Below are 22739 nucleotides of genomic sequence, written 5' to 3'. Positions count from 1 at the left end.
TCGAAATGGTGCTATTAGTTTTAACTTTCCACGCTAGTTTTAATTCTAATTGTGATATTCTAGTTGTTTTACTGTCCTTTGACGACAGGTTTATATAATAGACACATATTCCATTTCAATGTCAAATATGTTCTCGTCACGATATGGCTGAAATATTGCCGATGTGACGTTAAATCTTAACTCACTCACCCACTCACTCACTCACTCACTCACTCACTACAGCAGTGATTCATAAACACATGTTTATGATACAGTGTGAATGGTACAATAGAAATCTGCCAAAGCTTTCTTGTGTTTTTATCATTTGAGATACAAAGTAATCTAGTTCGTTTAATATTACTGAAAATTTCCTCGGGGATCTAAAAGGTTACAGAGTACAAATGATCATGAATAGAAGAAATAGATTACATATACATTCTGTTGTGAGGGAAAAAATAACATTTCTTCCAGGCAACATGAGTGAGCTTGCTATATGTCATTAAGGATGCAGATTAAATTCCAACGAGAAACCTTGCAAGAAAAATCGTATGCGTCATCTGCGAGGATGCTGAGTAAACAAATCGCCCTGTGGCCATATATAGGAAATAAAGGATGTTTAGGAAGTCCATAAAATGTGCAAAATATGGCCTGGAGTAGGACCCAGACAGCTTAAGCTTCAGTATTAAGGGATCCCAGACAGGTAGACGGTCATTGGGCATTATCCGGGTCCTTGCATTGGTACACCAGTAAAATGCTTGAGGCAGTTCCTCCAGAACCGACTGAATCCGGTTTCTTTATTGTCAGTGCAATATGTTGGTCAATTTTCATTGATTATACCTGAGAATACCAGAGTAGTTTTACGTGATCGTGATTTTGTGTAATTTATTTCTTGAACTCTGGTGAAGGATATTCAATGTAAATCCAACACTATTTCAATTGTGGCCTGACTTATTGCAGTATATGCAGCTGTAATTCCTGTCGTGTTAATGTCAATGTATAATGATATCTCTTTGCCAAAGCGACTATCTTTGGTCTCCGCATTTGTGTTTCAGTGGTTTCAGCGGTGTTGGTAAGACCTGCGATGTACGTCACACTATGTTCTCCTTTCACACTAAGCTGCAATCTGTTCTTTGCAGCGTAAAACACGACATTTTACATCATTTAATGTAAAAGAATGCACATTTGATACATGTTTCGTGTTGGTCTGGGAACAAATTACTGAATACTTTGTGTTGTGAATAATGAACTGTATATAAATTTGATAATCTTATTTATATAAATTTTAATATTTTAGCGTACGACGTTGTCTGTCGGATGCATGGATGGTCTTGTGATGTTTCAATTTCAAATCAGGGCCGTCAAATCAACACATAACACTACATTAATAGCGACATGGTGTCATGATTAAACAGATCTATCTCCCATCTTTCATCCTCTGCCAAATGTATATTTGTTAAATACAGCGTGTCCTTTTGGCATGACAAGACGATCGCATTGTTTGCAAAAAGCACGCTCAAGCATGAATGATATTTTCGCAACTATAACCGCACACGTTAGACATCCTTGTGAAACATCCGCGGAGGTGAGCTTACAATGAAACAGCAAACGCTTTTCATGCCATTGTGACGTCATCAGCTACCTGGACCGTGTATTGAGACCTGACTTTCAGCTGCCTGCCTAGATGTCCCGTGTGTGACGTCATCAGTTAGCTGGACCTGACCTTCAGCTGCCTGCCTAGATGTCCCGTGTGTGACGTCATCAGTTACCTGGACGTCTCAACCAAATGACATCAGAGCTAGTTAGCTGGGTAATCTTTATGCCGCCATCGCTATTTCACTCATTGTCAGCTCAAGGAAATTTCTTACTCCTGTTTACCGAGCGTTTGAGGCATGACCGTGGGTAAATAGAATCACGCTTGAGTGTCTTTTGCCATCACACATACCAAGGTTTCATCTCGTTCAATGGGTCGATGAAAGTTTAAACTCCTCTGCTAGCCTTTACGTCCTGGGCCCCGTTTCACAAAGCTGTCGTAAGCCTAAGATCTCGTAACTGTCCTCGTACCATTCGTACTTCCTATACTGTAACGTTGACTTAAGACAGTCGTACCGCTACGAGAGCTTTGTGAAACGGGGCCATGGAGGCTAGGCGAGGAGTTGAAACTTCTCTGGCCAGTGTTGACGTGAGTGATATGAAATGGCGCTTCGATGACAATTTCAAAATCTCTCTCGACATAAATGGTGACCACTTTGTCCAACCTCATCATCGTGATAGTCATCATGCCAAGTACATCGCCGTCAATGACTGCCACATCTACATAAGCTGATGTTTGGTGTTGTCGATGGAAACACCAGAGACGTCTCTTCATACCAGAGCTAGACGGTTGCCAACATACTGACCAGGGCGGTGTTAAAACTGCCGCTATCTATCACCTCGTAACTCCCCTAACACAAACGAGACGAGAGGAAAGAGATAATGTATACCAATTAGGCAAATCAGATTTTGACGAAGGAGCAAACAATTGATTGTCTGGAGGGAGGGTGAAAATGATTACTTAAAAAACTCTTTGCCCAAAACAAATAAAATGGTACACCTTGAAGAGATAGTCAAAAATTTCTTAAAGAAAAACACCATCCTTTTCTCCAACCCCTAGTAACCCCTTAAAACAACCCATTAACACCCTATATCAAAACCCCAAGAGACCCACGTTGAAAACTACCAATCAGTCCACGTTCGTTCGAATGTTACGTTCCGTTCGAATGTAATTCTTATTGCCAGACAATCAGGATCCCAGGAGACGGAAGACGTTACTGTGTCTATTGTGTCTATTGTGATATATTGTGTCTATTGTGTCTTTTGTGTCTATTGAGACCTGACTTTCAGCTGCCTGGAGGTCCCGTGTGTCGTCACTTCTGCATAATTTAACGCTTGTTGTATGAGAGGTGTCCGGGATTTTACATAACAGTTGGTATTAGTGACTGTTCATGTTTATTCATTCAAATTGCCATGTGTATATCCGAACTGTAGGCAGCTAGTGGCATCGAATGAAGTGAGTGAGTTAATATTTAGCGTCACATCGGCAATATTTAAGCAATATCGTGATGAGAACAGTTTCATTAATATCAATATTAAAATCCATAAATTTAGAAGGTAAAAACCTGTAATCGGAGCACAGTAAAACTACTTGAGTATCACAGATCTTAATTTAAAACTTGTAAGCTATCATAAAAATATATCACTATAGACAACAGTACAATATAAAAACGGGCCAGCAACTGAAGGCTGATCACCATACCAGGGACCGTGGGGACTTATAGTACCTTTGCTACCTGCATGGACACTAGACGGATTAACATCAATCCTTCAGCAGCTGGCGATTGTAGTTAAATGTGGCCAAAATAAAAAGTGACAGACATACTACATTAAAAAATCTGGTAAACTTTTATTTCCTTTGAATGTTCAGGACTTGCGTACCCACTCAGGAGGAAACATCGAATGGAAAAATATTAATGAGTATATGCTGTTTGCCACACATGGTCAGCTTTAGAATCGATGTGTTTTAAGAAACATGAATATATTAAAACGTGCATTGAAATAAGTATTAGGTATTTTCGGTTCAATGAAATATAAGATAGACTGCATAAATAACATATTCATGTGTTCATATCCATAATGTTTTGTACAGCCGGTTTTGATTAATACACTTTTAATTAATATACTTCAAGCCTATTAGACTGAAAATACAATCTTAAATATACTAGGCACATAAAGAAACTGTGCATACAAAAATTGAAAATCTAATTTTATCAAACCTGTGTAGACACATAAGGATTTAAACTCAGAGATTAGTGACATGTATCCAACATGCATGCACGTGCCACGTTCCGTGACGTCAGTGGGTTCGTCCTTGAGACGTGCAATACGTTGTTGCACGTGCATTCCGGGAAAGAGAAACAGAGCAAATGAATGTCACGCAATACTGTCACTTTGGAAAGCTCAACCCCTGCCCTTTCGATCGTTCAAAAAATTAAATGGCTATTGAAACTCATAGCATGCCAAGGCTCACGTCTGCACAACGTCATGAGGCCAATGGGATGGTCCGTGGGGGAATGTCTCAACGACAAGTGGCTGCACATTTCCACTGCCACCGGAACACCATTTCTGCACTGGTGAGACGCTACCAGAACACAAATGACGTCATCGATCGGCCACGTTCTGGACGTCCACGTGTAACAACGCCAAGACAGGACAGATGGATAAGGGTGACCCATCTTCGCCATAGGTTTCAAACCGAACCATCTCAGGACTTCGCCGTATCCACCCCAACACAGTTCGACAACGTTTACGTCATCACGGGATCAGACCACGACGTCCCACCATACGGCCTCTCTTGACACAACGTCATCGACAAGCTCGCCGAATGTGGTGCCGAAATCATGTCCGCAGACCCTTGTTTTGGTGGAGAAATGTTGTTTTTACAGATGAGTCCAGTTTTAACATTTCCCATAGTGATGGACGTCAACGTGCCTATAGACGCGTGGGAGAACGTTATGCACAGGCCAGTGTCTTGGAGAGGAATCGCTTGGTGGTGGTTCCGTGATGATTTGGGGTGGAATAACAGCACGCCAAAGAACTCCTTTGGTGATTGTTCCGGGCAACTTAACTGGTGTGGGCTACAGGGATCAGATTCTTCGACCTGTGGCAATTCCTTTTCTGCAACGTCATGGCCCTGGGTTAACATTCCAACAGGACAATGCCCGCCCTCATACGGCAAGGGTTGCTATGGATTTCTTGCAACACCACAACGTTGATTTACTGCCTTGGCCTGCAAATTCACCGGATCTCTCCCCGATAGAGCATGTTTGGGACGAGATGGATCGACGTGTACGCCGTCTTCCTCATCCGCCAGATAACGCCCTTGACCTTGCAACAGAACTTGAGAGAATCTGGCGTGACATCCCACAAGCCTCCCTTGCACGTTTGATAGGCTCTATGCGTCGTCGATGCACTGCTCAATGCCGATGGTGGACATACTCGTTATTGAGCTTGTGACATGGTCGTTTGACCCCTGTCCCGCTTGTGGACTCGTGACGTCATTGTGATTTACTTTTCAATTGAAATTCTCCCGACTTGTTATGGTCTCATGATCCCTCCATTAAAGTTTATATGTACCTTTGACATTGTTATCGTACTTATCAACTGGGATGATATTTTGACAATGCACAGTTTCTTTATGTGGCTAGTATATAATCTACCTACAGACTTTACGCTGATGGTTTCAACTATCCTCTAATTTGTACTGAAATATGTTCTACCTGCTGGATCTAGGTTGATGGTTTCAACTATCCCCCTCTGTGCACTGAAATAGATTCTACCTGCAAACTGACGGTTCCAAATATCCCTCACTGTGCAATAGAATATAGTGTAAACTTTAGGTTGATGATTCCAACTGATTCCAACTGACCCCTACTGTGCACTGAAATATACTCTACCTGTAGACATAATTATCTTCTAATCCATATGAAATAGGAATGACTTGGTTGTATCTGTTGAGGGGAGTAGGTAATCATATCTTATGGTCTCTAATGGTTTATGGGATGGGTAAAATTTGAAGTTTTGTATTGCGTCTTATAAGGATGGCGGGTGATAAATCATAGTCTTTATGCTTTGTCTTCCTTCGTAGGCCTTATTTTAAACCTATAATCTGACTGAGTGCATACCTATTATTCACATTGTATGAGTTTTATCATACATGAAATCAAGTATGAGTACGGTTTTACGCCGCTTTTAGCAATGCCTTTGCAATATCACGACGGAGGACACCAGGAATGGGCTTCACACATTGTACCCATGTGGGGAATCGAACCCTGGTCTTCGGCTACCCCTACACCCCGCTTTTGGAGGAATTGGGTTACAATCCTGTCAAACTACGTACTTGCACTTTGCCAAAACGTTGTGCAAATGGCAATGATGTTGTTCCTATAGAACTGACCTGTTGACCAACACATACCATAATGTACCAACACCTTAAACGTCATGCTGTACGACGTTAACGTTTATAAAACCCTCATTTGGACGTCCCATCGCTCGGTCATAGAATGCAACCCAGAAAACAAGACCTTAGGTCAACGCTGACGTGATAACGTGCCCAATGCCCGTGTCGCCTCTGATTCAACTGACGTGATAACGTGCCCAATGCCCGTGTCGCCTCTGATTCAACTGACGTGATAACGTGCCCAATGCCCGTGTCGCCTCTGATTCAACTGACGTGATAACGTGCCCAATGCCCGTGTCGCCTCTGATTCATTCAACTGGACATGATAACGTGCCCAATGCTCGTGTCGCCTCGGATTCAACTGACGTGTGCCCAATGCCCGTGTCGCCTCTGATTCAACTGACGTGATAACGTGCCCAATGCCCGTGTCGCCTCGCCTCTGATTCAACTGACGTGATAACGTGCCCAATGCCCGTGTCGCCTCTGATTCAACTGACGTGATAACGTGCCCAATGCCCGTGTCGCCTCTGATTCAACTGACGTGATAACGTGCCCAATGCCCGTGTCGCCTCTGATTCAACTGACGTGATAACGTGCCCGATGCCCGTGTCGCCTCTGATTCAACTGACGTGGGACGTTTGGGATCACACATGAACGTCGTGCACGCAAAATATTGTCTGTGCAAACGATTCGTTTCGGTAGTAATCGTACACCCTTTACCTGTTCCAACCGGTACCTCATTTGAGTGGCAGTTTTCAGCTCATTTCTCACTAATCTGTAAAGAATTGATCTTCAGTAACCCATGCTTGTTGTAAGAGGCCACTAACGGGATCGGGTGGTCAGGCTCGCTGACTTGGTTGACACATGTCATCGGTTCCCAATTGCGCAGGTCGATGCTCATGCTGTTGATCACTGGATTGTCTAACGTGATAATGTGGTCAGGCTCGCTGACTTGGTTGACACATGTCATCGGTTCGCAGATCGATGCTCATGCTGTTGATCAGTGGATTGTCTAACTTGATAATGTGGTTGGGCTCGCTGACTTGGTTGACACATGTCATCGGTTCCCAATTGCGCAGATCGATGCTCATGCTGTTGATCACTGGATTGTCTGGTTTGAATACTTCCATTTACTATACATCCACATATTCACGCAGTTTTAAGATTACCAATTTCATGTATAATATATCTATGTGCACAATACGCTTTGTCCTCTGCATGAAAACCACAACCGCTGTGAATACACGGGCAAAAGCTGAGCATGTCTGTAATATATCATTTGTGGAAAAAACGGTAAATCACGATCATAATCATAACAGGCGACGATTCCACGTACATCATACAGAAATGTCAGATTGGTGATATCAGGTGTTCCGGGACACGTCAGTCTACTCTCTCCTAACGTTGTAACCTGTCACAAACACATGGGAACGCAAATTAATTGTTCACCTGACAAACGCGGAACATATGGTATAAGCTATCGGATAATATTTGGTCACTGATGCATCGCATGTCAGCCATAAAACCAGTTTGAAGTTGGAACGATGAGAGTGTTGCTTTAATCTAAAGGGAAGTAGATACAAGGTAATGATATTATTCAAAGGTCTCAAGTTCGTTCCTTCGTAAACAGTCAGCAGAATTAAGACAGATGAGTTCAACACCAGAATTGAGAGCGGCCTCTGACAGATGGCGCCTGATGGTAAAGGTAACTACTTTTGTCACCAGGTATCCATCCAGATCAAGAACTGCGCCTAGTCCAGGCAAATCCACTGTACCTGATCAACAAGCAAGAGTCCAGTCGAAACAAGACAGCATCAGAACCATCCCCATTCCATAACAATCGAGAATTCAACTGGACCATCTGAAACAAGCTCAACCTTATCAATTCTGAATCACCCTGCGCTCATGGGATTTTTCAAATTCTATAAACAAAATGCCTGTAAAAATACCAGAATCCTAATGTGATCCCAGTGTACTGTTACCAAAACGTCCCTCGGTATCTCTTCAGTAGAAATTACAAAAACATAATACCCTCAAAGACTTTTATATTCAAAGCGCCATGACCAGCTACGATGACGTTAATCTATTCACAAGCCCACTCGAAGAAGTTCTAGAACTCCTGAAAACGACATCAACAACGTCAACACAAGACATCATGGGTTTAATGCCGTTTCTAACAATATGACGGCGGGGACACCAGAAATGGGTTTCGTGAAGTTTACCCATGTGAGGAATCGAACCCTGGTCTTTGGCGTGACGAGCGAATACTTCAACCACTAGGTTAACCCTACCACCCCGAGTTTACATGACCCCCCATCACCACTGATCAACGAAATCTTCCTCATCAGCCCTGAAACATCTGCCCAAGCCACATTATTCTTCTAGCAGAGCTGATGGTACAGATTGATGACGTCTTCCCAGTCCTTACTGAAAACCAATATCTAGCCATCCCAGGAACTTAATAATACACGTATGCTGGTCTTAAGGGGTAACTTAACGGATCGCGTTGTCAGACTCAGTGACTTGCTTGACGGCGTGTCAGCGAACCTGGAGGGCGTGAATCTCTGCTCAAGATATTTATTGGTGCATAATCCAGACTCTGTTATTGACAGACCGTCATCATACTGCTAGAATATTGGGCGTTATAGATTATATATAGACACACACACACACACATATATATATATATATACTCTAAACTTCGGCAGTGTATTCATACTAGATAGGAAATAATATATATATATATATAACGAACACGCTTACGATGAAATAACGGATATAACGAAGTGTTTTTGTCCCGATTATTTGCTTTTAATGGAAATGCGTGTAACGAACTGCGACTATAACGAACTGAAATCAATGAGTGCGTGAGTTTAGTTTTACGCCGCACTCAGCAATATTCCAGCTATATGGCAGGGGTCTGTAAATAATCGAGTCTGGACAAAACAATCCAGTGATCAACAGCATGAGCATCGATCTACGCAATTGGGAACCGATAACATGTGTCAACCAAGTCAGCTTGCCTGACCACCCAATCCCGTTAGTCGCCTCTTACGATAAGGCATGGGTTACTGAAGACCAATTCCAACCCGGATCTTCACGGGTCACTGAAATCAATAGGATCTTTGATTTCGCTGATACGGAAGTCCACTGTTAGACTGCGTGCGTCCATATATTCATGTCTGTCAGATTGTATCCATCCACAAGTTATATTCACACCTGTAAGACAAAATACATAATATAATCTCCACTGTAAATTACATACATACACATTTACAAACAGTAAAACCGCATCAATATATTCATACCTACAAAACCTTACACATCAACATGTTCATGCTTACAAGACTGTACGAATCCACATGTTCATACCTTCAAGAGTATATGTATACATGAACATTGCCACCTCAAAGCGCTGACATATTACCCCTGTTCAACGAGTACCGAACGCTCCCTGTGGAGAATACAACCGGTCGTCTGTCAGGCGCTCATCGCACCATCGTATCCCCCCAGGTACCCAGTTTACTGCTGGGTGGACAAAGGCAATTTGAACAAACTCACTGGCCTAAGGTGAGACCACATTTATCACAAGTGCTTCGTTGTAGGGCAGGACTGAAGTCCTAGAAGCACTCAGGAGTCAAGTTGCCAAACGCGGTCACCCATCCAAGAACTCTCCCTGCTCAACGTTGCTTAACGTCAACTGACTGTGACCTGAACATAACATACACACACACACGTACACACACACACACACACACACACACACACACACACACACACACACACACACACACACACACACACACACACACACACACACACACACACACGTGTACACACACGTATATATACACAAACACACACACACACATCAATAAATACATATATCTGTATAACAAAGTGGATCCATAGATTCATACCTATATGGCAATTTGCATAAAACATTAACAATTGATTCATTTAGTTACCTTTTCGACTGCAAGTTTATACAGGCATTATACTACTGAAACAATATACATCAGTATATTCACACCTATAACAATATATGCGTCAACAATACCTAGAACACTGTAAACATCATGTGCATCAATTTATTCATAGATATAAGACAATCTGTGAATATATCTGGGTACCTATCTAAATGTACACAATCACATGTCCATACCTGTCAGACTCTTTAGCATCGTGCATAAAACTACGAAAATGTATGAGACAGTAAACAGCAGCTTGTGGCCACAAGCCGTTCCAAACAGGTATATGCTTACAACAAATTGCCTAGTCGTTTGTAATCGGGATAATTATTTGGCGTTCACGCGTTTATTCATGAACCCATGAACTGACTGACTGAGTTTGGTTTTACGCCGCTTTTAGCAATATTCCAGCAACATCACGGCGGGGGACACCGGAAATGGGCTTCACACATCGTGAACCCGTGAAGATCCGGATTAGAATTGATCTTCAGTAACCCATGCTTGTCATAAGAGGCGACTAACGGGATCGGGTGGTCAGGCTCGCTGACTTGGTTGTAGACTAATGCTTAGTCTCTGAATATATATAATTTTGATAGTAACAAACAAGCCCATTTATATTGAAAAGGAGCCCTAGGGAGACCAGAGATTCAGAACCTGAGGAAATCTAGACTTGCTTTATTTAGAGCTTTAGCACTGCAGAGAGGGCTTGGCAGTTGGGAAATTAATGTGGTTCAGGGACTGTGAGACAGACTAACTTGGTTGATACATGTCATCGTATCCCAATTGCGTAGATCGATGCTCATGCTGTTGATCACTGGATTGTCTGGCCCAAACTCGATTATTTACAGACCGCTGCCATATGGCTTGCATATTGTTGAGTGCGGCGTAGAACTAAACTCACTCACGTTTATTTGGAGCGCAGTGGTGCAGTGGTAAGGCGTCTGCCTATCCCGCTGAAGGCCCCGGTTCGATCCCCGGTGGAGGCACCTAGGTACAGGTCCCGAGGTGGGCACATTTGCGTAATATCCTTGGACAAGATACTTAGATCCACATTGTGTCAGTTCACCCAGCTGTAAAATGGATACCCGTAAGGATGTGCTGGCAATGTGAGTGTTTAATTCATTGAGCCTAATAGGCAGCATCGCTGTATGATCCCCAGGGAGTTAAAATGTATCGGAAAGTACGATAGTGTCCTATGACCGGGGATAGAAATGTACGTAGCGCCGTGAGCGGGCAATGTGCCTGGATATGAGCGCCATACAAGCGGACTATTACCATTTACTTTTTATGGCTATTCGTGTTATGGTTTGACCAGAGCATTTATGTATCTGCAATTGTACCTTTTGGCAGACCAACACCTACAAGTGTTGTCTGTGTACTCTGAGCGCACAAACTTTGCTATCGTAGTAAGACATTCTTTTACTGAGGTATGACTTTCTCGTGCACTTGCAATTGGCTCCCAGATGACCACTCAACACAGTGTATCAACTGTTCATTGTTTCGGAACTAATCATGCCAAATTACACCGCTTTTACACACGGTCATACCTGTCAGACTCTTCAGCATCATTCATAAAACCACAAGCCATTCCAACCAGGTATATATTGACAACAAATATCCTAACTGTTTGTCGTATAATTGGGATAATTATTTGGCGTAAACGCGTTTATTTTTGGCTATTCGTGTCATAGTTTGACCTGGAACATGTATCTGCAATTATACCTTTTGGCAGACAACTACTTACACGTGTGGTCTGTACTCTATGCCCGCCGTGATATTGCTGGAATATTGCTAAAAGCGGCGTAAAACCAAACTCACTCACTCACTCACTGTACTCTATGCACGCAAATTCTTAAATTCTTTTACTGAGGAATGACTTTCCCGAGCACTTGGCTGCCTGATGACTACCTTTTAAAAATCGTTTATTATAATGAAAATTATCAAATTTAAGAGTATATGCCTTTCTCTGGCAACAGCATTTAGTTCTTATCCTGAGGCAATACCATGGAGACAACTGCGTAGTGTCGTTTCTGTAACGTCACAGAGTAGGAAATGCGAAATGCTAGCAGTCTTGACGGTCAGTATTCGAGAAAACAAAATCACACCACACCATTCAATCAGTTAGAACGACCATGTATACAAAATTGACTGGAGTCACCCAACATGTTCATCGATTTGCACACAGCCCTGAATAAATATGTTTTATCAGCAGCTGTCCAGTGGATGAATAATAATCTAATTCTGCATAAACCATATTGAATTATTTCTTAACCTCGAACAATCTTGTTTTTTTACCAATAATCCAAATGTAACCTTTCAATATCCTATTATAACCCCATACATTAGACGTATAAGACAATGTACTGCCGACATACCAACCAACTCTCAGGGTTGAGAGAGGGGCGTTGCGGTAGCCTAGTGGTTAAAGCGTTGGCTCGTCACGCCGAAGACCCGGGTTCGATTCCCGACATGGGCACAATGTGTGAAGCCCATTTCTGGTGTCCCCCGCCGTGATATTGCTGGAATATTGCCAAAAGCGGCGTAAAACTAAGCTCAGTCAGTCAGTCAGTCACGGTTGAGAGAGAGAGCAACCTGATATTATTGTCCCGTCACAGTATATTATAGGTGACTTGTCCATATGATAAGCGAAACACATTCTCAATAATCATGTGTGTAAGATTAGTAAAAAACATGCCGTTTTGGTTTGCAACAGTAGTTGTAATATCTGTGAAGACAGTGATGATATATTACCCTCAGCAGCAGCTATGGTCAAGCCTTCACACTAGGCATAATGAGTGAGTGAGTTTAGTTTTAATATTCCAGCCATATGGCGGCGGTCTGTAAATAATCGAGTTTGGACCAGACAATCCAGTGATCTACAGCATGAGCATCGATCTACGCAATTGGGAACCGATGACATGTGTCAACCAAGTCAGCTTGCCTGACCACCCGATCCCGTTAGTCGCCTCTTACGACAAGCATGGGTTACTGAAGGCCAATATTCTAACCCGGACCTTCACGGGTCCACTAGGCATAGACAAGACATTCAGAGTGAAAACATATATTGTCGTCACTCAAATGCTTGCCCTGAAGCATAAGAGATAGACGTGCGTTTTCGGACTTATATGATATAAAGGCAAGAGTTTCTGGATGTCGACTTCTTTATTTTGTTGGAAACGACGTTTCGGACTATATTCTTATTCCCTGATCGGGTGAATGATAGACTAGAACACAGACAACTATACATGCAGTGTGCGAAATACCCACTGGCCCGCTAGCCCGTGGCTGGTAAAAATCCAGTCAGGCCAGTAAATCTCCACAGTCACTGGCCTCACTGGCTAGTGAATTTTCATAGGGTCATTTTGTAAATATATATCACTCTCTAGGACTTATTAAGTTATAATACACTTTAAATCATGCAAAAATATGGCCTGATAAACTTGTTCATCATATTAACAGCTTAATGATGAAACCCGTGTCATGCCGAAAAAATCTTATTCTAAGCATTTTTGGTAATCTTTCGTTCAGTTGCTACATTCAAATTTCGGGCTAGTGAATTATTTTGTGGGCTAGTAACTCTCAGGCATAGCCAGCCCGACTGGCAAGCAAAGTATGGACACTATTTCGCACACTCTATACATGTATGAATTACATTTTCCCTTGTTGCCACCATTGTTATCTCACTCATGCCTGGATAAACAATCCCTGACTTCCACTTTTCCGTCCACCTTACCAATTTAGTGCCAATTATGAATTCTGAGCGACCCTAAACATTCTCTAGCGAGTTTAAATTTTGAGTTTTCTAAAAAAACCTTCTTCATCTTTCCATCTTGATGATACATTTATGACAATTGCATGTTTAATTTTGTCAAATCCTTTGTCAGAAAGTAGCCACAGTGCGGAGAGTTTCTGGACTTTTGGGTGTCCAGAATTAAATTGTGACATGTTATATAATCATACTGTCTTCCCTTGTTACCTTATCGCTCTTGTTTCACATGTACATATAGACCGCCTCCGTAGTGTAGTGGTTAGAGCGTCCGCCCAGAGAGCGGAAGGTCGCGGGTTCTATCCCCGACCGCGTCATAGACGTTAAAATATGGTACTTGTTGGTCCCTGCCTGGCGCTCAGCATTAATGGGTACAACAAGGACTGGTCGGTTCGGAGTCAGTTTAATGTGTCTGAGTGGGGTATTCATGCTTCACTGCGGCATGGTATCTCAGTGAGCTAGCACTATAAAACCAGCTTAAGTCTGGGCTAGTACAAGCAGCCGCACATACACATACACACGCATGCACGTCGTCATATGAGCGAAATATTCTCAAGCACGACATTAAACCCAATTTCACCTCACCTCACATGTACATATATAGCTATCTGTTTTATAGTCTCGTCTTTCAGTCATCTGATGAAGGCCCTTCTAAATGTCAATCACAGACGTTATATGCTATAGTGTAATACTGGTAGGCCAAACACATTCTAAAACGTTCGGTAATGTTTTGGAACAGTCTATATATAGCTATTTTACAAGATTCCACAACAAAAACATAAAAATATAATGACTTCCACACCACTGCTTACATCATACATTCAAACATAATATTATGAGCTTCTGCTGAGCATAAACAAGAACACGCAGACACAATTACAGCATTGTTTATGCAACCGCAATAAATTACCATACCGCAATAGTTTATATCATACCATCCACACAACAAATGCAATATGCTTTCAGCATCATCGGACTCGAATGGAATTAGACAGCTGGCAAGATTTATTTGATGTGCAGATTGTTTTGGGATATCCATATTCAATATTACATTGTTACGCATGCCATATGCTGACTGGTCATCCGTGCGTGATAATAGAGACTTGGGTCAACATTATTCATGAGTAAAGAATTAGCATACAATATGTATGTATAGGAATAATATAGGCATGCATGCACAAAAGTTTTGTTGTCCAATATTCATTTAATCGGATCCTGTATGTCCAGTTGTTTTGCTGCTGTATTTTTCTTTCTCCTCTTTCTTTGCATTAAATGTTCCTGCCTTTTCTGGGTCAATGTGGTCTGAGTCAAAGTGGCGGTCGAGTAGACTAATGGTTAAAGCGTCCGCTCGTAATGCTGAAGACCCGGGTTCGATTCCCCACACGGGTACAATGTGTGAAAGCAATTTCTGGTGTCCCCCGCTGTGGTATTGCTGGAATAAAACAGAAAGAAAGAATACTGTGCTTTGACAATTATCTTCACATGACATGTTGCTCTAAAAACGTAGACACAGTACCTGCCAGCGTGAAGGTTTATGGTGAATCATGACTTTCTTCAGCATATTGTTTTCACAGACAATATATGGACGCCATTTCCATTGCGCACCCAGTTTGCCAAATGCGCCATACATTTCCAAATGCAGTGTATTTTGGCATTATTAGTTCGAACAGAATGCAAAGTTTTGATGTATGTCAATCAGTCTATGGACAATATGGCTTCAAAAGGATGATTGTATGTTTGTAAATCCACCAACAATATGGCTTCAAAAGGATGATTGTATGTTTGTAAATCCAGCAACAATATCGCTTCAAAAGGATGTATGTTTGTAAATCCATCGACAATATGGCTTCAAAAGGATGATTGTATGTTTGTAAATCCAGCAACAATATGGCTTCAAAAGGATGTGTATGTTTGTAAATCCATCGACAATATGGCTTCAAAAGGATGATTGTATGTTTGTAAATCCATCGACAATATTGCTTCAAAAGGATGATTGTATGTTTGTAAATCCAGCGACAATATGGCTTCAAAAGGATGATTGTATGTTTGTAAATCCAGCAACAATATCGCTTCAAAAGGATGTGTGGTCGTTAGTCAAGTCATGTAACAAAGATACTGCATCATTGGCACATTGATGCATATAACTGCAAATAACAAATAACCGTCCTCCGAGGTGTATTCAACTTCAAAATTACTACTTGCCTTATCTTTTTAATCTGGTCATTTGTTTGATGTGATTTGATGTTATTATGTTCCTAATTTAGACATTGATTCCACACTAAAAAAGAATCTTGTTTCTGGCGTCACCTTTGACTCGTTATTTGTTCGTTATTAGATCGGGGCAGTGGGGTAGCCTTGTGGTTAAAGCGTCCGCTTGTCACGCCGAACATCCGGGTTCGATTCCCCACATAGGTACAGTGTGCTAAGCCCATTTCTGGTGTCTCCCGCCGTGATGTTGCTGGAATATTGCTAATAGCGGCGTAAAACGTCACTCACTCACCCACTCGTTATTAGATCTACCCTACTGAAATGTTAAAGACCAATGACAAGGCGAATGTGACAAAAACACATTTCACAGAAATTCTGTGATTGTCCTTATGACAATGCTAAGAAATTTCGTTTTATGTGTCATTCGCGCGATTTTGTAGAAAAATGATGGTAACTGTCCATGAAGAACCCTGGATATTCGGTGTCCCTGTGTACATGAGCAGGTTATAATACCCCGAACATTTATCTAGTCATAATTATAAATTGCAATCAACTTAACTACAATATACTTGAGAAAATCACATTTGCCACAACCTTTCAAAAATTAGATTCACTGTACTTGTATTTTATAGTATCGACTACCATCGGTCGATCAACATAATAGCATATTCTCAGGCTACAGGAATACGTTCTCACTACATTATGCTTATTCATGACGACTGTAAATATCCTATGTGTTTGTAAAGAAATCCATTCCTGTGTATGATGTGAGGTTGAGATCAATAGTTGGTTCATTTGTGAGGGGGACTATTATGAACGCCGTCGCATCCGCTCAATCCATAACGGTCTCTTCGATCAATAACATGTTGTTATTATAGGAATACACCCTTATCAAATACAGATCCCTGTTCATCCCATTGACAATATTGTCACATTACAAGATCCGCAGTATTAGGAACCAGCCAACCAGAACCAAATTAATTGATCTCTGTTAAACTGTTTTTAAGCATACTATTCATGACTAACTGTATTCCCGAAGTCTTTGAAAGGCGTTTAGAAGTCGAAAGAACATGAATAGCTGACACATTTTCTGGAAAACAACTACTTCAATCTTTTGTCATGACGTTCAGAGCGATTTCTTGCTCTTGGATTCACCTGATGAAGGAGCGAAAAGCAGCGCTGAAACGTCGTGGCAAAGAAGTTGGTACCCATAAAAGGTAGTGCTGTAACGATGCATCTAACTATCGATTGATTGCAGTTGTTGATTCTCCGATAGCAATTAATCGACGGTAGAAACCAAAAACTATCGATGCATCGATAGTACGTGTGACTATTGATAGTTTAGTAATTGACTTCCGTTGATAAATGCGCAACGCAAAATAAGGAAGTACCAGATTCGTTCACGTTGATTTAGAGTTACCCGCCCCTGTTACCTGACCCGCGCTGAAAAGAGTCAGCGATCTGAAAGGACCTATTTTATTTGTAGCCAATGAGCTCCCTTGCTCTTTTCAGTGCGGGGCAGGTTAAGGCCAAGGTCGTGAATGGCGAACGGGCACGACACAATTCTGTTTGCGATGAATTAATGTACGTAAACTCATCATGATGGTGAGGTGTAAGTGTCTCCGAAAGAATGGCGACTAGCGCGCTGACAGGTGCCATCAGTTCAACATGTTTTGGTGCATGTCGTTTGTGTATACTGTGACATAAACAAGAAAATTGGTAAGTTACCGCTACAAATTCTGAGCAGGGATTTTGGCTCGGAATCGAGAAATCACGATTTTTCGAGCTTCCGAAGACCCTAGCTCCCAAAGTACTGCTTCGATTTTTGTGCTGTATGTCTTATTTTGTAGGTTAATCTATTGGCTTGAAATGTGTGCATACTTTAAATGGGACAGATACAGTGAGCATTGTTGAATTCGCCCTGAAACGAACCTGGTGTGTTGACCTCGTTACATCCCCTTCCTTTTATATAATGCTAAGACCCCGTTAGTGGCAGTACATACCTTGATGGCGGTTTTAGCGTTACAAGCCCAAGTGTGCTAATGAACACAATTCAAGAAGAGAAAAAAACAACTATTGCAATGGTATTGCAATAGTTGGTCGCAGTGGACTATCGCTATCGCAAAAGCATGTTGCAATAGATTACCACTATCGCAATAGTTGTTTCCCCCTCAATAGTCAACCCTAATAGAAGGCCTAGGTGTCAGGTGTTCCAACCGTTTACATACTGCCATCCTTGGGTCTTCTGCAACTGTTGCTTGTCGTAAGAGGCGACAAACGGGATCGGTTCATGTACATGTATAACGTCAACATTACACATTATATTAATGAGACGAATAACTACATCAGGCCATACTAATTTCCTTCTGTTCAGTGTGTCAAAACCAATTCCATTTAAATTAATATATAAATAAACAAGTTACATTAGATCATATATTGTAGTTATTTCACATCATATATATAATTATTATAATGTATTATTGGACGTTTAACACAGCAAAGTAATTACATGCCTTTGTATTTTGTTATTTTAACAAATACAGTATTCAGAGCGACATGCGTCATCAGCCGTTTTTAACCTAAGCGCCATATTGAGAATATGTTGGACATGCAATAGATCTACTGCGTCACTCGCAGTAAACATATAATAACGACTAGCTCATTGGCAGCCTAAGCTCCAGAACTGTTTAAGCTTCGGAATTAAAGGAACCCAGACACTGCTTTTGTACTTTATAATCATTGGTGGCATCGAACATACAAATGGTACAGTTCTCATCCCAGGCGTATGGATTTGCCATCAGATATTATACAGTGGATGTTGGTCAAATTGCCTCTGGTAATATCATAAAAACCAAACTCAGTCAGTCAGTCATAAGGAACTGTACGGCTTTTGACATGACCGTGCATGTATTTTCATCACGCTTTCAACCTTGACAGTATACAATCAAACGTGTTTCAGTCATCCAACCTGCTACCTTCAGCTGCTTTGAGTGAGTGAGGGAGTATGGTTTTACGCCACTTTCAGCAATATTCCAGCAATATCACGGCGGGGGACACCAAAAATTCGCTTCACACATTGTACCCATGTTGGGAATCGAAGCCGGGTCTTGAGGTGGCGCGGTGCGGCGATGGGCGGCGCGAAGCGAGGCGAGTCGAGTCGAGTCGAGGCGAGGCGAGATAATCAAGGCCCTGCTTTACCGTTTACAAAATACCTATGCCTCTTATCACAGAGAAAAGATAATCTGCCATTTTCTTGTGGAGAAACTGCCAAAGAACAAGTTCGCCATAACTAATTATCAAAATTATTATATTCAGGGGCTTAGCGGTCCGCTGCATGACACAAACCATTTCGAAATATGTTAGAGGCTAATTAAAAACAAATAACATAGGCAAAATCATCGGTCCATCCTCATCAAAGATACTCCTTCCTAAACATTCAACAAAATACCTTAGACAGAGGATACACAGTGACATCTCGAGTAGATGTCTGCTTTCCGTCGAGACATGTGTTCGACTAGTGGGGAATGGGAGGGGGGTGTGGGGTGTGGGTGTGTGTTGTTATTCTGAGTCAATGGCCTTGGCATTTAGAAAAATGTTTTAATAACAGACAGTCCTACTATTGTTTTAACTTGGTGTATCAATTTGTTTACAGCAACACCAAAACACCAGGATGATGAGCTCAAAGAAATGGTGATGCTGTCGCGGACGTATTCTCTCCCAAGGTCAATATCGTGTATTTATTACTCGAAATACTGTAACAGCAGTGGAATATATTCCATGCAGTTTTTACGCTCGCTTTTTGTAACGCAATATAATAATATAATAAATAATATAATAAATGCAATTACTGCACATATCCGTGATGTTGTAGAATATTAATAATTTTATGATGTTTCGCGAAAAACGGTTCGCCTACCTGTAGATGTGTTGCTTGCTTGTTACTTCGTGGAACTCAGTTTCACATCACACAGTTGCATTGCTTAGGATTCGCATATCGTGTTTTCGCATCCCTGATTTGGGCGTACGGATTGCCCAGAGGTCGATGGTGACTATTCGCTGTGCAGAGTTGCGTCCCTTAAGCACACCAGGAACCTATGATCGTGGGTTCGAATTCAGGTTTTCCCCAGTTATGTTTTCAAGTGTGAGTGAGTTTAGTTTTATGCTGTTTTTAGCAATATTCCAGCAATATCATGGCGGGGGACGCCAGAAATGGGCTGCACATACTGTACCCACGTGGGGAATCGATCCCGGGTCTCTGGCGTGACGAGCGAACGCTTTAACCACTAGGTTACCCCACCCACCCTGTTTTCAAGTTTAATTTGCAAACATTGTAGACGTGCTCGTGGGTTTTACCAAAATGGTGAGACTTGCATCAATTCATGCTCTCCTCACACGTTACAAAATGCGAGCGTAAAAACTGCATGGAATATATTTCACTGCTGTTACAGTATTTCGAGTAATAATAAACGATATTGACCTTGGGAGAGAATACGTCCGCGACAGCATCACCATTTCTTTGAGCTCACCATCCTGGTGTTATATATATATACTCCTCACAAAAAGTTAAGCAACACAAATTTTTAGTCTCATTACCTTTTCATTTATTGAAATTGCAAATCATGGAATGATGCAATAGAAAGGTGAAACATATGTACACACGAATAACCAAATGAAATGAAATGGTATTGAGCAATAATAGTCTAACAAGTCATCAAAAGCATGTAGCCGTGAAACAGTCGTGCAAAATGTGCTGCACTGATCGAGCAAAATGTTAACATTAAGTCAGTTTTGGACAGTGAAGCAGTGTTCAGTAACGCGCATGACCACCATGAGCACAAATACAAGCTTCTACACGTCTTGGTATTGTCCAAATGAGCCTTTAAAGTTGCTGTTGTGGAAAGTTCTGCCATTCTCTCTGTAACGCCTGCTCAAGGTCATCCAGAGTCAGGGGTGAACATAGAAACCATAAATACGACTTCCAATAATGTCCCAAGCACGTTCAGTGGGATTAAAATCAAATGACCTTGCAGGTCAGTCCATATGTGTGATGTTGTTGATCTAAACAACGTCGTTAACACCTCTTTCTCGGGGCATTATCATCCATTGACGGGCATTACAATCCATAAAATGAAGTGAGGACCCGCTTGTTGTACCAGAGGAATGATTACAGGTAGGTTTACACCGATCAGGGTGCATGTGTGAAGGGTGGAGCACATTCATGCCACACATTGTGCATGTTGTTTCTGAGGGTGGTTGTGTTAGGGGGATGTTATCAATGTTATCAGATAAATCAATTTGACAGTCACTAAAGGTTATGTGTTCTTTGAATATTTACCTTTCAGTAACATGTCGGCAAAAATCGCTGTCGAGATTGATAAAGATATAACACTGAAAACACTTGTTGCTTAATTTTTTGTCAGGAGTATAGTTTAAAACATGTGTCTTCAACAAAACAGTGGAGACCGAGACCCGGTTAGAATTGGCCTTCAGTAACCCATGCTTGTAACAGGCGACTAACGGGATCGGGATGGTCAGGCTCGCAGACTTGGTTGACACATGCCATCGTATCCCAATTGCGTAGATCGATGCTCATGATGTTGATCACTGGATTGTCCGCTGCTGGAATGTCAGCTGCTGGAATGAATCCCAGTGACGTTCGTGACACACGTCTTGAGAGTGGAAACATGTTGGAATAACTGCTGTTACATTGTTGGATGAATGACAGTATCTCACTCACCCATGTCAAGATTAAAAACCTGACATTCATTCACATTCATCGCGAACAGACCATAGGTTTCGGGGGCGGTGGGGTAGCCTAGTGGTTAAAGCGTCGCTCGTCACGTCGAAGATCCGGGTTCGATTCCCCACATGGGTACATCGTGTGAAACCCATTTCTGGTGTCCCCCGCCGTGATATTGCTGGACTATTGCTAAAAACGGCGTAAAACTACACTCACTCACTGACTCCTTTAGGTTTCGCCATCTTTCCTGTTTGCTTTATCATTAACCCGCGATAAGCCATATATTATAAATGTCGCCCTCCTCTCGAGTCCTTGACTTGGGCGGCAGAATCCTTTCCACTGCCAGCCTTATTAAAGCCGTGACCATTCGACTCTAGCACCAGCCCAGCAGGTATTCCCGTTTGTTTATAATTATTGAATTCCTTGCTTCCTTTGTTTGGACTATGTTCAATTGTTCTAATTTGGAGCCCAACATCAGCGCCAGCAATTTCTATTGCACACACCCATGCGAAGAACCAAGGTTTTCACCTCGAGGCTTGATTGCTTTAACCTTTTGAGACACCCCGCCGCTGTAATGAGACAAGATCGGGCAAGAAGAGGACAGAGCGTCTGCAGCGATAGCTTAAGGTTCGTGGTTCGAGCACGACTTACCAAAAGATGTAAAAGATGGTACTTATTGTTGTCCTTGTGCTCGGCATTATACCGAACAGTGAGTCTGGTTTTACTCCGCTTGTAGCAATATTCCAGCAATATCAGGGCGGGGGACACCAGAAATGGGCTTCACACATTGTACCCATGTGGGGAATCGAACCCGGGCCTTCGGCGTGACGAGCGAACGCTTTAACCACTAGGCTACCTCACTGTCCCACTTGTAATAAGGCCCATGGCAGTTGACAAATACAATATAAACTACTCGTGATCATAAACATTTGAGTTTCATGTAGATCATATTTTAAATATTTGATCGAAAAAATTAGCTGTTAGATGCTCTACATTACCGTTTTGTGACATTAAAATTGTCTGGATGGTTAGTGGGCCTCTGTAGACTGATTGTAGCTCCTGTATACACTGAGGGGCAAAAGA

Source organism: Haliotis rubra, unplaced genomic scaffold (genome assembly GCF_003918875.1).
Source record: "Haliotis rubra isolate DU_JTF1 unplaced genomic scaffold, ASM391887v1 Scf346, whole genome shotgun sequence".
Classification (NCBI taxonomy): Eukaryota; Metazoa; Mollusca; class Gastropoda; order Lepetellida; family Haliotidae; genus Haliotis; species Haliotis rubra.
The sequence above is the reverse complement of the archived record's forward strand: the minus strand, read 5'-3'. Positions refer to the sequence as shown.